An 11,411-nucleotide genomic window follows, 5' to 3' on the forward strand; every position below is an offset into this window, starting at 1 on the left:
ATAGTAATGGTCATTGAACTTTTTTAAATATTTCATTTAGGTCTCCTAACTTTTAAAAATTGCAATACAATACCCCAACATTTAGTCTATTTGTAAAATGGTCCCCCAACATTTAGTCTATTTGCAATATGGTCCCCGACTGTTTGACGTCGTTACACTATCGTTTTTACGTTTGCAATATGGTCACTGAACTTTTTCAGGTGCTTACATTTAGGTCCCCCAACTTTTAAAACTTGTAACACATCCTAAATTTCATTCTAAACCCTAAATTCCTTTTCAATCTCAAATTTCCTTTTTCGCTTCTCTCTTTTCATTTCCAGCGTAATTTTTCAATCGATGATGCATGGAAAATTCTAATCTAACTTTGAATTATGTGGAGATGTTGACTTGAATAAGGGTCCGTTAAGAGAAGACCGGACCAAGGGACTATCGGGACCATCAATGATTCAAGGTGTAATGTTAAATACAATTCATCTCAAGTGAAGCATATATGTTCGATGAAATGCTTGTGAGAAAAAAATGGGGTTAGAAATGCAGAGTTGACAAATACTACTAAGATGAACTAAGTATCATTGTTGAAAGTCACCAACAAAGCTGAAATTATTTTGTATAAATGACATATAATAATTTCTTCGTTTAATCCTTATACTTAAATATTTTCCAACTGATGATCAAATATAATGAAATCCCAAACAACGCATTCACCTCTCGTTTGGTTTTTGTTCTTCAATTTTCCGCCATGTAAAATTGTAAACCCAAGCAATGCTCTGTCTTTCAGCTTTTTATTTACAAAGAAAAAATGGAGGAATAATTGCTTGAACGCAACACCGATTGTGTTTATTTCTTATCCTATCCCCTCACTTGCAAGAAGGTATTTATTTTCTCTTTTGGGCTATCCGGAAGTAAGCTTTTCCTCTTTTGCACTTTCCTGTTTTCAGCTCGCATTGTGTGTTTTTGTTGAAATTTTTATGTTTCTGGAACTGCATGTCAATGATCTGGATATTCAGTGTTAGTTTGGAACCAAAACCATCTAATTTTCTTTCTTTCTTCTTAATCAAAACTTTTAGTACTCCTTATGAAAAATGTTGCAAGTTTTGATACTTTTAAAAATGTGCAGCCCATCAGAAGAAAGAAAGAAAATGAATTTGGGGTTTAGATCGAAAAGAGGAAATTCAAGATCGAAAATGAATTTGGGGTTTAGAATGAAATTTAAGAATGTGTTGCAAGTTTTAAAAGTTGGGGGACCTAAATGCAAGTGCCTGAAAAGTTCAGTGATCATATTGCAAACGTACTAACAGCAGTGTAACTGCGTCAAATGGTCGAGGACCATATTGCAAACAGACTAAATGTTGGAGACCATATTGCAAACAGACTAAATGTTGGGGGACTGTATTGCAATTTTTAAAAGTTGAGAGACCTAAATGAAGCTTAGAAAAGTTCAGTGACCATTACTATACTTTACCCTTAATTTCAATAATAGGTTTGTTGTTTTACTTGTGAGATTTTAGATGTCTGATAAGATTAAGGTTCTCGATGTCTTTTGAATAAAACAACGCTTATCAGTAGAAATAATGGTGTGCATAAGGTGGTGAACCCATAAGATATATATAATACGAGTGTTAATATGTGAAATGGGCTTGTGACGATATACGGTTCTCTTGTTTTTATTCTGATGTAGAGTTGTAATTGGTTATTCGATGAAACATAGATAGGTTAAAAATTATGATGATAAATCATTTGAGAAGAAGAGAGAGGTATTTTTTTCCTAACTTTACACGGTAATTTATATATAAATTTTATTATCGTGTCAAGTTTAAAATGACGATGGTTTTTACAAATTGGTGAGGTACATTAATCACTTGAAATATAAAATTCTGAAAACTTAATTTAAAGAACTTTAAAATTTTGATAGTCGAAGAAATTACAACTTATGAAAAGATACCGAGAAATGCAACAGAAATCATAGAAATAAAATCAAATAACGCATGAAGATACAATCAGAGCAGATGACATAACTGTGGGGGTATGGGTCGTGGAGCATGAGTAAGGGACATGGTCGGTATTGATTGAAGCAGTGACGAGTCCCCAAGATGAGAGAAGAACATGCTGCACGGGGAGCTATAGTAGAACGCAATTGGCGGATGACTGCCAAACTACAAGCTTGTTGAATAACACCATAAATGTCTCAGAATACCACCAATGGAGGAATCATGGTCAATGCCCCATCAAAATTCAACTTAATAACACAAAAAGATGAAGCAAACCAGTGAGAATCCTCTGCATAGTGATGAAGTTTGGGGGAAAATGCGTTGCTTGAAAACTAGAGATCCGAGTAGCAAACATGAGCAGCGAGAGATTTTTAGGAGGAGCAAGGCTCTCGTGTACCACCTTGCTACGAGAAAAGAGGAAATTCAAGATCGAAAATGAATTTGGGGTTTAGAATGAAATTTAAGAATGTGCAAGTGCAAAGTTTTATGTTGGGCCTAAATGCAAGTGCCTGAAAAGTTCAGTGATCATATTGCAAACGTACTAACAGCAGTGTAACTGCGTCAAATGGTCGAGGACCATATTGCAAACAGACTAAATGTTGGGAGACCATATTGCAAACAGACTAAATGTTGGGGGACTGTATTGCAATTTTTAAAAGTTGAGAGACCTAAATGAAAGCTTTAGAAAAGTTCAGTGACCATTACTATACTTTACCCTTAATTTATCAATAATAGGTTTGTTGTTTTACTTGTGAGATTTTAGATGTGCTGATAAGATTAAGGTTCTCGATGTCTTTTGAATAAAACAACGCTTATCAGTAGAAATAAATGGTGTGGCATAAGGTGGTGAACCCATAAGAATATATATAATACGAGTGTGTTAATATGTGAAATGGGCTTGTGACGATATATGACGGTTCTCTTGTTTTTATTCTGATGTAGAGTTGTAATTGGTTATTCGATGAAACATAGATAGGTTAAAAATTATGATGATAAATCATTTGAGAAGAAGAGAGAGGTATTTTTTTCCTAACTTTACACGGTAATTTATATATAAATTTTATTATCGGTGTCAAGTTTAAAATGACGATGGTTATTTACAAATTGGTGAGGTACATTAAATCACTTGAAATATAAAATTCTGAAAACTTAATTTAAAGAACTTTAAAATTTTGATAGTCGAAGAAATTACAACTTATGAAAAAGATACCGAGAAAATGCAACAGAAATCATAGAAATAAAATCAAAATAACGCATGAAGATAGACAAATCAGAGCAAGATGAGCAATAACTGTGGGGGGTATGGGTCGTGGAGCATGAGTAAGGGACATGGTCGGTATTGATTGAAGCATGTGACGAGTCCCCAAGATGAGAGAAGAACATGCTGCACGGGGAGCTATAGTAGAACGCAATTGGCGGATGACTGCCAAACTACAAGCTTGTTGAATAACACCATAAATGTCTCAGAATACCACCAATGGAGGAATCATGGTCAAATGCCCCATCAAAATTCAACTTAATAACACAAAAAGATGAAGCAAACCAGTGAGAATCCTCTGCATAGGTGATGAAGTTTGGGGGAAAATGCGTTGCTTGAAAACTAGAGATCCGAGTAGCAAACATGAGCAGCCGAGAGATTTTTAGGAGGAGCAAGGCTCTCGTGTACCACCTTGCTACGAGAAAACCAGATTGTAAATAATGAAAACATAAGAAAAGAGACAGTTAATCATCATCCATGGCTAACGTAACCAGATTATCCAAGAAGAAGACGAAGTGGCTGGAAAGATTTCCGTATGTTGGAATACTCCGCCATATAAACGACGGACCAGAGCCAAGCCACGGACTTTTAGACCAACGAGGGATGGAGGTTATTTGCATAGAGCGTACTGGAATTTATATCTTTACTCATTTTGTTTTTAAGGTTGGAAAACCAGCAGTTTGGTATCGTTTGAGTGAGATATCGAGTTCGAGTTCTTGTTTATATAAAAAATCCCTACAAGTAGACACACTCATCCACCAAAATCATTAACTAAGACTGGTAGATCCGCTCCCACAAGTCCCAAACATGCCTACTTCAAAAAATCTGTGGGCCAAATGGTTTCATCATTAGGGTTTAGGTATTTACGGGTGCTATTATATATTATAGTTATTCTATTAATTTTTAATCATTAATATCTAATTAAATGATTGACTATATAAAATTCATTATAGTCAAATGTGTGCTTTCATGCAAATATAGCCTTGTCAATGAAACACATAAAGATGTAATGTCAATGAGACGGTTGTGACTAAAAACGTCGTTAAATATCAAATTTATTGTGGCGTTTGAAAATACAAACGCCGCTAAATTACCTAACCTTTTGTGGTGTTTGTTAGAAGAAAAAAACGCCACTAACAGTTGCGGCATTTGTATTAATGACGTTTTTTTTTTGCGTCGGGAGCATTTTTAGCGACGTTTTTAAATGTCGATGTAGGACAAAAAAACGCCGCTACAGACTAGTTATGCTGTAGTGAAAGATATCTAACATGACCTGAGAATAATAATATAATTGACGTTTATATATTTAAGGATAATTACTATAATTATTCTCTCTATATGTATATTATATACCTATTTTATCTAATAAAAATGATACATGTATACTTGTGTTGAGTTTGGTACGAATTTTTATCTTAAAATCGAATGGAAAGAAATTTCTCTAAATTTAAATCAAATCATATGATGAGTAAAAATAATATTATATTCGGGTCGATTTAAATCAATAAAAATTTGATACGATTCAGTTTGTAACTATGTCTTAATCTATCTCCACTCTTCATTTCATTTTATATTTTAAGTTTAAATACTCCTATTTATAATATATTATTGATATCTTGATTAAAATACTCATAAGTCATCTCATCTATTCTCATATATGATTCAATAGCAGAGAAAAAATGTGAATGCAACTTGAATCCAAAGCGAAAGAAATAATAAAATAAGAGAAACAAGAATAAAAATAAATAAAATAACGATGGTAAGAAAATACTGGATTTAAGGTCTAAATTCTTGACGATTGTACGGACAGTGAAAAATCACAGCATCGAGAAAAGTGTTGGTTTATGATTATATTTTTAAAATTTTAAAATTTTTATATAATTTATATATTTTTATTAATACCTATATATATTAAAATTTTATATTTTAAAACTATTAAAAATATTAATATAATTTTTTTAAAATTTATATTCTTAATACGATTTTACATTATTTTACAATATTATCCAATTAATACGAGGCAAGGTGTGAGAATAATTTTTTTTTAAATAAAAGCTATATAAGGAAAAGTAGGGGTGTAAATGAATAAAGCGTTCGGTGAACCGTTCGTATAATGCTCATTTATATTTGTTTGTTAAGCTAAACAAATGAATATAAAAAAACATGTTCATTTAATAAACAAACGAACATGAATAGATGTGTGTTCGGTTTATTTATATTCATGAATAAGCTCGTTTATCAACTTATTCATTATGTTCATGAACAAACTCGTTTACCCTGATTCTCTTTTTTCTTTTATTTCTTGCATTTTAAATATTGGTGAAGATAAGGATTAAATAGAACACATGATTAAAGTTGTATTTTAAACTATGAATTTCAAGGAGTTTAATCACTAGTGGCATAATTTTATCATTTTTAGCTTGCAAATGAAATTAAAAATTGAATATATAAATAAACGATAAACAAACACTAAAACAACGCTAAACGAACTTATTCATGAATACGTTCATGAACATATAAACAAACATGTTTGCGAATATTAAATGAGCATGTTCGTGAACAATAAATAAATGAACACGAACACCTTCAAAAATAAATAAACGAACATGAACACGATATTAAAAATTGAAACGAACACAAATCGAACACGAATACCTTTAAAAATAAATAAAAAAAACATGAATATAACCTTATTCGTTCAAACTCAGTTCATTTACCCTAAGTAAAAGTTGGGTAGACCTGCTGCTTGTAAATTAAAGATAAAAAGATGGCCCCCTCAAAGTTGGATTGCAAAAGGAATATATTCATCTTGAAGAATAAATTCTGTAAGCACAATAAAGATGCTTGAAATTCAAGCAAACATGGCCTTAATACTAAGCCCCCCCTTTTCTCTATGATTTTTGAAATTATATTAATTAATTAACTTTGCTTCAAAAATAAAATAAAATAAAATCTCCAAATCTAACTCAAATCCCTCTTTTCTTATATATATAAAGTTTAAATATTGCATTATTAAATGTGTAGATATATTACTATGAGTCATATCAATCTATTTTAAAATTTATAATTTTAATACTAATTAAATATTAATAACGAAATAAAAAAATAACTTTCATTACAAATTGTTTGTGAAAAATAAATTTATTTATATATGCATATGGATGAGAATTATGGGCGTAAATAAAACAAGTATGCATTATAAATAAAACAAAGGGCGATGGATTAAAAACGCACCATATTCCTCCCTATTCGCATATCGCATTTGTTCTTGAATCTCAGGGTATTCTCACAGCCTCCGAGAGAATGTTCCAACCCAAGAAGCCTTCAACTATGAATTCCCATGATAGACCCATGTGTGTTCAAGGCGACTCTGGTCTGGTTCTCACCACTGACCCCAAGCCTTGACTGCGTTGGACCGTCGAGCAACATGAACACTTCGTCGATGCCGTTACCCAGCTCGGAACCCCGACAGTACTTCATCTATTAGCCCTTTTCTTCTTTTACCGTGGAATTGATTACTTGTGTGTATCAATATATTTTTGAGTAACTTTGACAGAGGCGACTCCGAAAACAATCATGAGAGTTATGGCTGTGAAGGGTCTTACACTTTACCACCTTAAGAGCCATCTCCAGGTTTGAATACAGCACCGATTATCCCATGTTTGCTTTAGCTTTTTTTTTTTTTGGTTCCAGACCTTTTGTGACAAGCTTCTCCATGTAGGATTGTCTTGAATTTTCCCTTTCCTTTACTTTTTTGAGTTGTTTATTTTCTCTTTTCCTCTTTTCTCTTCGCTCCTTTTGATTACACTGATTTTAGTTCTTCCTGCTGGATTAGAAATTCAGACTTGGAAAGCAACCTCACAAGGAATTAAACGATCAATCTATAAAAGATGGTAAGATATTGAGGTGGACTCTTCTTGCTAGGGTTTTCTTTATCAACACACACACACATATATATATATATGCATGTTTGTAGCTAAAGGTTTTTTCTTTCCTTTTTCTCCCGGGGGCGTTAGATCTTCAAAATGCTGGATCTTCCTCTGGCATGATGGCTCGTAGCATGAACGAGTATGTTTTTGTTAACTTGCTGTGATTTAATTATACATATAGATGGGGAGTTAGAAAATTTAAATTACGCTATTAAAATATAAATTAGTATATAATTTTTTAAGTAAATAAGAATAAATTATGAGTGCCAATTATTATTAAGATGGTATCAATATTCATTTAAAATAGGGTGTCAATTGCATGGGTGGCTTGGCTCATATTAGATATTTCAATTAAACTGAAATTAAATTTGCAGGATCTCTAAGATATGAATTAAATAAATATAAATTTGATTTAAAAGAGAAAGAAATCACTTAATTGTGTCTTTTTTTTCCTCTTAAGAATAAAATTATTTCGAATTTTCTCGTTGAACATATGTGTAATTCTAACATACTGCATGGCTGATGCGATTAGGATGCAAATGGAAGTGCAGAGAAGACTTCATGAGCAACTGGAGGTATGCATAGATAATATTCTTTTCTTGATCGTTCACTATATCCAAAATAAATAAATAAATAATCTTAAGGATATTTTTCAGTGGACAAATATTTTATATGGACTTGTTCATCATGCGTGGCAGGTTCAAAGACACCTTCAATTGAGGATTGAGGCTCAAGGCAAGTATATGCAGTCCATACTGGAAAAGGCTTCTCAAACACAAGCCGGCGAAAACATGGTTGCCGGAGGCTACAAAGGAATGAGAAATCAGGGTGTTCCCGACATCGGAACGATGAAAGATTTCAGTCCTCTCAATTTTCCATCCTTTCAAGACCTCAACATTTATGGAGGCGACCAACTTGATCTCCAACACAACATGGATAGACCATTGCTTGACGAATTCTTTTCGATCAACGATAACTCTTGCCTTGGAAAGAAGAGACCGAGCCCTTATAGTGGTAGCGGGAAGAGTCCATTGATATGGTCCGACGAGCTCCGACTACAAGATTTGGAAACAGCTTCGTCGTGTCTTAGACCTCAAGATGATCCTTTTAAACCGACCAGATTCAACTCTCACCCCAGAAAACCGAGCTAGACAGTATATCGGAGATTTATGACGCGAAGCCGGTGCTTTCCGGAGATGGCAGAGGTGAAAAGAAGTTCGAAGCGTCGCCTAAACCGGAAAGGCCGTCACCAAGGAGGGCACCTCTTCTGGCAGAGAGGATGAACCCTATGATAAATAGTGGTAGTGTTGCACAGGGGAGAAATTCACCGTTTGGATGATCAATTGCCAACACACACATATATGACTCATTATTAAACTTGAAGGTTAATTAATTATGCTCCCTCTGAGTCTGATATTCGATTAGGGTTTTAGTAAATAATTATTATAATTACAATAGGGTTTTGCCTGAGGTATATGATAATGCATGTGCCATGCATGCCAATCTTAATTTGTTACTTAAACTAATTATTATGAGTTTAGTACATCAATTTGTACTTCCCCATCATTCGAATTTTATGATATTTGTAATTGTATATATTTTTGCACTTTTTTAATCTATCATCTCTGCATCCGTGGTTATTCATTAGTAATGTTATTTAACTGCGCATTTTGATTTCCAAACTTTGATTTTGATATTTAGTTTAGTATTTAAGTTTATTTTATTTAATTAGGTATTTAAATTCGATTTTAAGGTTCAATTTAGTACAATAAGTATTTTTTTTATCCAATTAGATATATGAAATCAGCTTTTTGGTTGAAATTGGTTTTTTTTTTGGATAATTAGATTTTTATTACCCAAGGAAAGCTGTAACTACTTCAAATCCAATATAATCAAAAGAGCAAAAGAAAGGGGTTCCTAATTACACAAAAAGCATACTATATCCCAAGAATTACAAAGAGATATGTTAATTCTATCCAATCTATTAACATTCCTATTGCTAAGTTGAATTCCTACAATATGCTTGATTGAGACCAGAATCTCGTCCTCGGATCTCTAGGTTCCTTGAAAAAGTCTTTGATTCCTTTCTTCCCATATGGTATAATTGAGAGTGCACTAAGAAAGCTTTAATATACTAGTAAGCAATTATTTTCCTTTCCATGTGTTATATGCCCAAACAAGCAGGTTAGTCCAGGTAAGAAGAGGTTTATGTATACCTGCGAGCTGAAGAATTGAATTCCAGATTGAAGCAGTTGTCTTACATTCAGCAAAGAGATGATTTCTGGATTCCCTTGCTTCGGAACAGGGGATGCACAGATCATTAGTTTCAATTCCAAATCGTTGCAGCCTATATTTTGTAGGAAGGCGATCCAAGATAACCATACAAGAAATTAAGTTGCACTTGGGAATGTGAAATGAAAACCAAATCAGATTATGCCATGGGACTTTACTATTTTTCTGTCGAACCTCTTCCCAAATCTGTTTGGTAGTTGCAGCTCCAGATGCAAGAAGATGTCGAGCTATTGTTCGAAGTTTCATGATTTTCCTTAGGAGCCAACTAGAGTTCAGAGGAGCCAGAAATCATGATCATTGATGAGATAGTTATGAATCCAAGCAACCCATAATGAACCTTCCCCTGCAAGTAATCTCTTAATGAGTACCAGCATGCATGATTTGTTCCCCGACTTGATGTCCTTGAGACCAATTCCGCCTTCAGACTTTGGAGTGCAAATTCTAACCCAGCTTACTCTAGCTCCCACTGCTGAAATGTCAGATCCTTTCCAAAAGTATCTCGAACAAATTTGTTCGATTTTGTTAATAACAGATTGAGGTAAGATAAGTTGCCTACACCAGTAGTTGGAAACACTAAAAAGAACTGTTTTGATTAACTCCAATCTGCCAACATAACTCAGCTTCATCCTGGACCATTGATGAAGCTTGATCTCGACCTTGTCAATGAGAGGCTGGCAGTCTTTAACAGTAAGCTTCTTTGTGACCAGAGGTATCCCTAGATATCTGACTGGTAGTTTTCCATGCTTAAAACCAGAAGAGTTAATAATAGTGTCAAGAGAATGAACTAAAATTCCAACAGTAAAGATTTCACATTTAGCAACATTAAGTTTGAGACCAGAAATTTCATAAAAGTAGTCAAGAACAGTGATGACTCCCATTACAGATTCTAGATTTCCCTTGCAGAAAATAAAGAGATCATCAGTAAATGTTAAGTGAGTGAGGTGAATTTTCTTGCATTTCGGATGGAAGTTGAAGATCTCTTTTACAGCAGCATTATTGAGTAAATTTGATAGTATATTCATCACCATAATAAACAAGATAGGGGAGAGGGGGTCCCCTTGACTAAGACCTTTAGCACCCTTAAAATACCCAATCAAGCTGCCATTGAATGCTATGGAGTAAGTTGCAGCAGAGTAGCAGGCCACAATCCATTCTATAAAAATATTTGGGATTTCAAGAGCCTTTAAAATGGTTGGAATGAAGCTCCAGTGAATTGAATCAAAAGCTTTTTGAAGATCTATTTTTAGGGCACACTTAGGTGAAATTGTTTTCCTCCCATAACCTTTCACAATTTCTTGGGCAAGGAGGGTATTGTCAGTAATACTTCTTCATTTGACAAAAGCAGACTGATTAGAGGAAATAATCTTAGGCAGAAAGTGATTCATCCTATTAACAATGATCTTTGTGATGGCTTTATAAATTATTGAACAACATGAAATAGGGTGAAAATATGAAACTTTGTTGGGGTTCAGTATCTTTGGGACCAAGGTAATTGTAGTGGCAGTAAAAGCTGGGTAGATATAAGACTCCTTGAAGAAAAAAATAATAGCTTCAATCACTTCTTTTCCGACCACTGACCAGGTTTTCTTGAAGAAAATAGAGGAATAACCATCTGGTCCTGGGGCCTTTTCATTTCCTTAACTGAATATAGCCTCCTTGATCTATTTAGAAGTGACTTCCTTGGTGAGGCCATCATAATCTTCAGAGGGAGGAATAGGAAGTAAGAGCTCTTTAAGAAGTCTGATAGAGTATTCTTTAAAATTAGGGTCTTGAGAGCCTAAAAGTTTTTTTAAAAAATTAACTACTTTAGAGGACATATCATCAAAAGTCTCTAACCTTCTTCCCTGGTCATCAATAATCACTCTAATGGTGTCTTTATTCCTTTTAGTCGCAATGACTGAGTGGAAAAATCTTGTACATTTGTCTCTCTCTTTTAGCTAGTGA

At 33.7% G+C, this 11,411-nt stretch overlaps 1 pseudogene; it reads left to right on the top strand.

Annotated features, from left to right (window-relative positions):
* Positions 1-6,478: 6,478 nt before the first annotated feature.
* LOC120123356 lies at positions 6,479-8,733 on the top strand (annotated as a pseudogene).
* Positions 8,734-11,411: the final 2,678 nt, after the last annotated feature.

The sequence above is a fragment of the Hibiscus syriacus genome, unplaced genomic scaffold (assembly GCF_006381635.1).
Source record: "Hibiscus syriacus cultivar Baekdansim isolate YM2019G1 unplaced genomic scaffold, ASM638163v2 tig00110392_pilon, whole genome shotgun sequence".
Classification (NCBI taxonomy): domain Eukaryota; kingdom Viridiplantae; phylum Streptophyta; class Magnoliopsida; order Malvales; family Malvaceae; genus Hibiscus; species Hibiscus syriacus.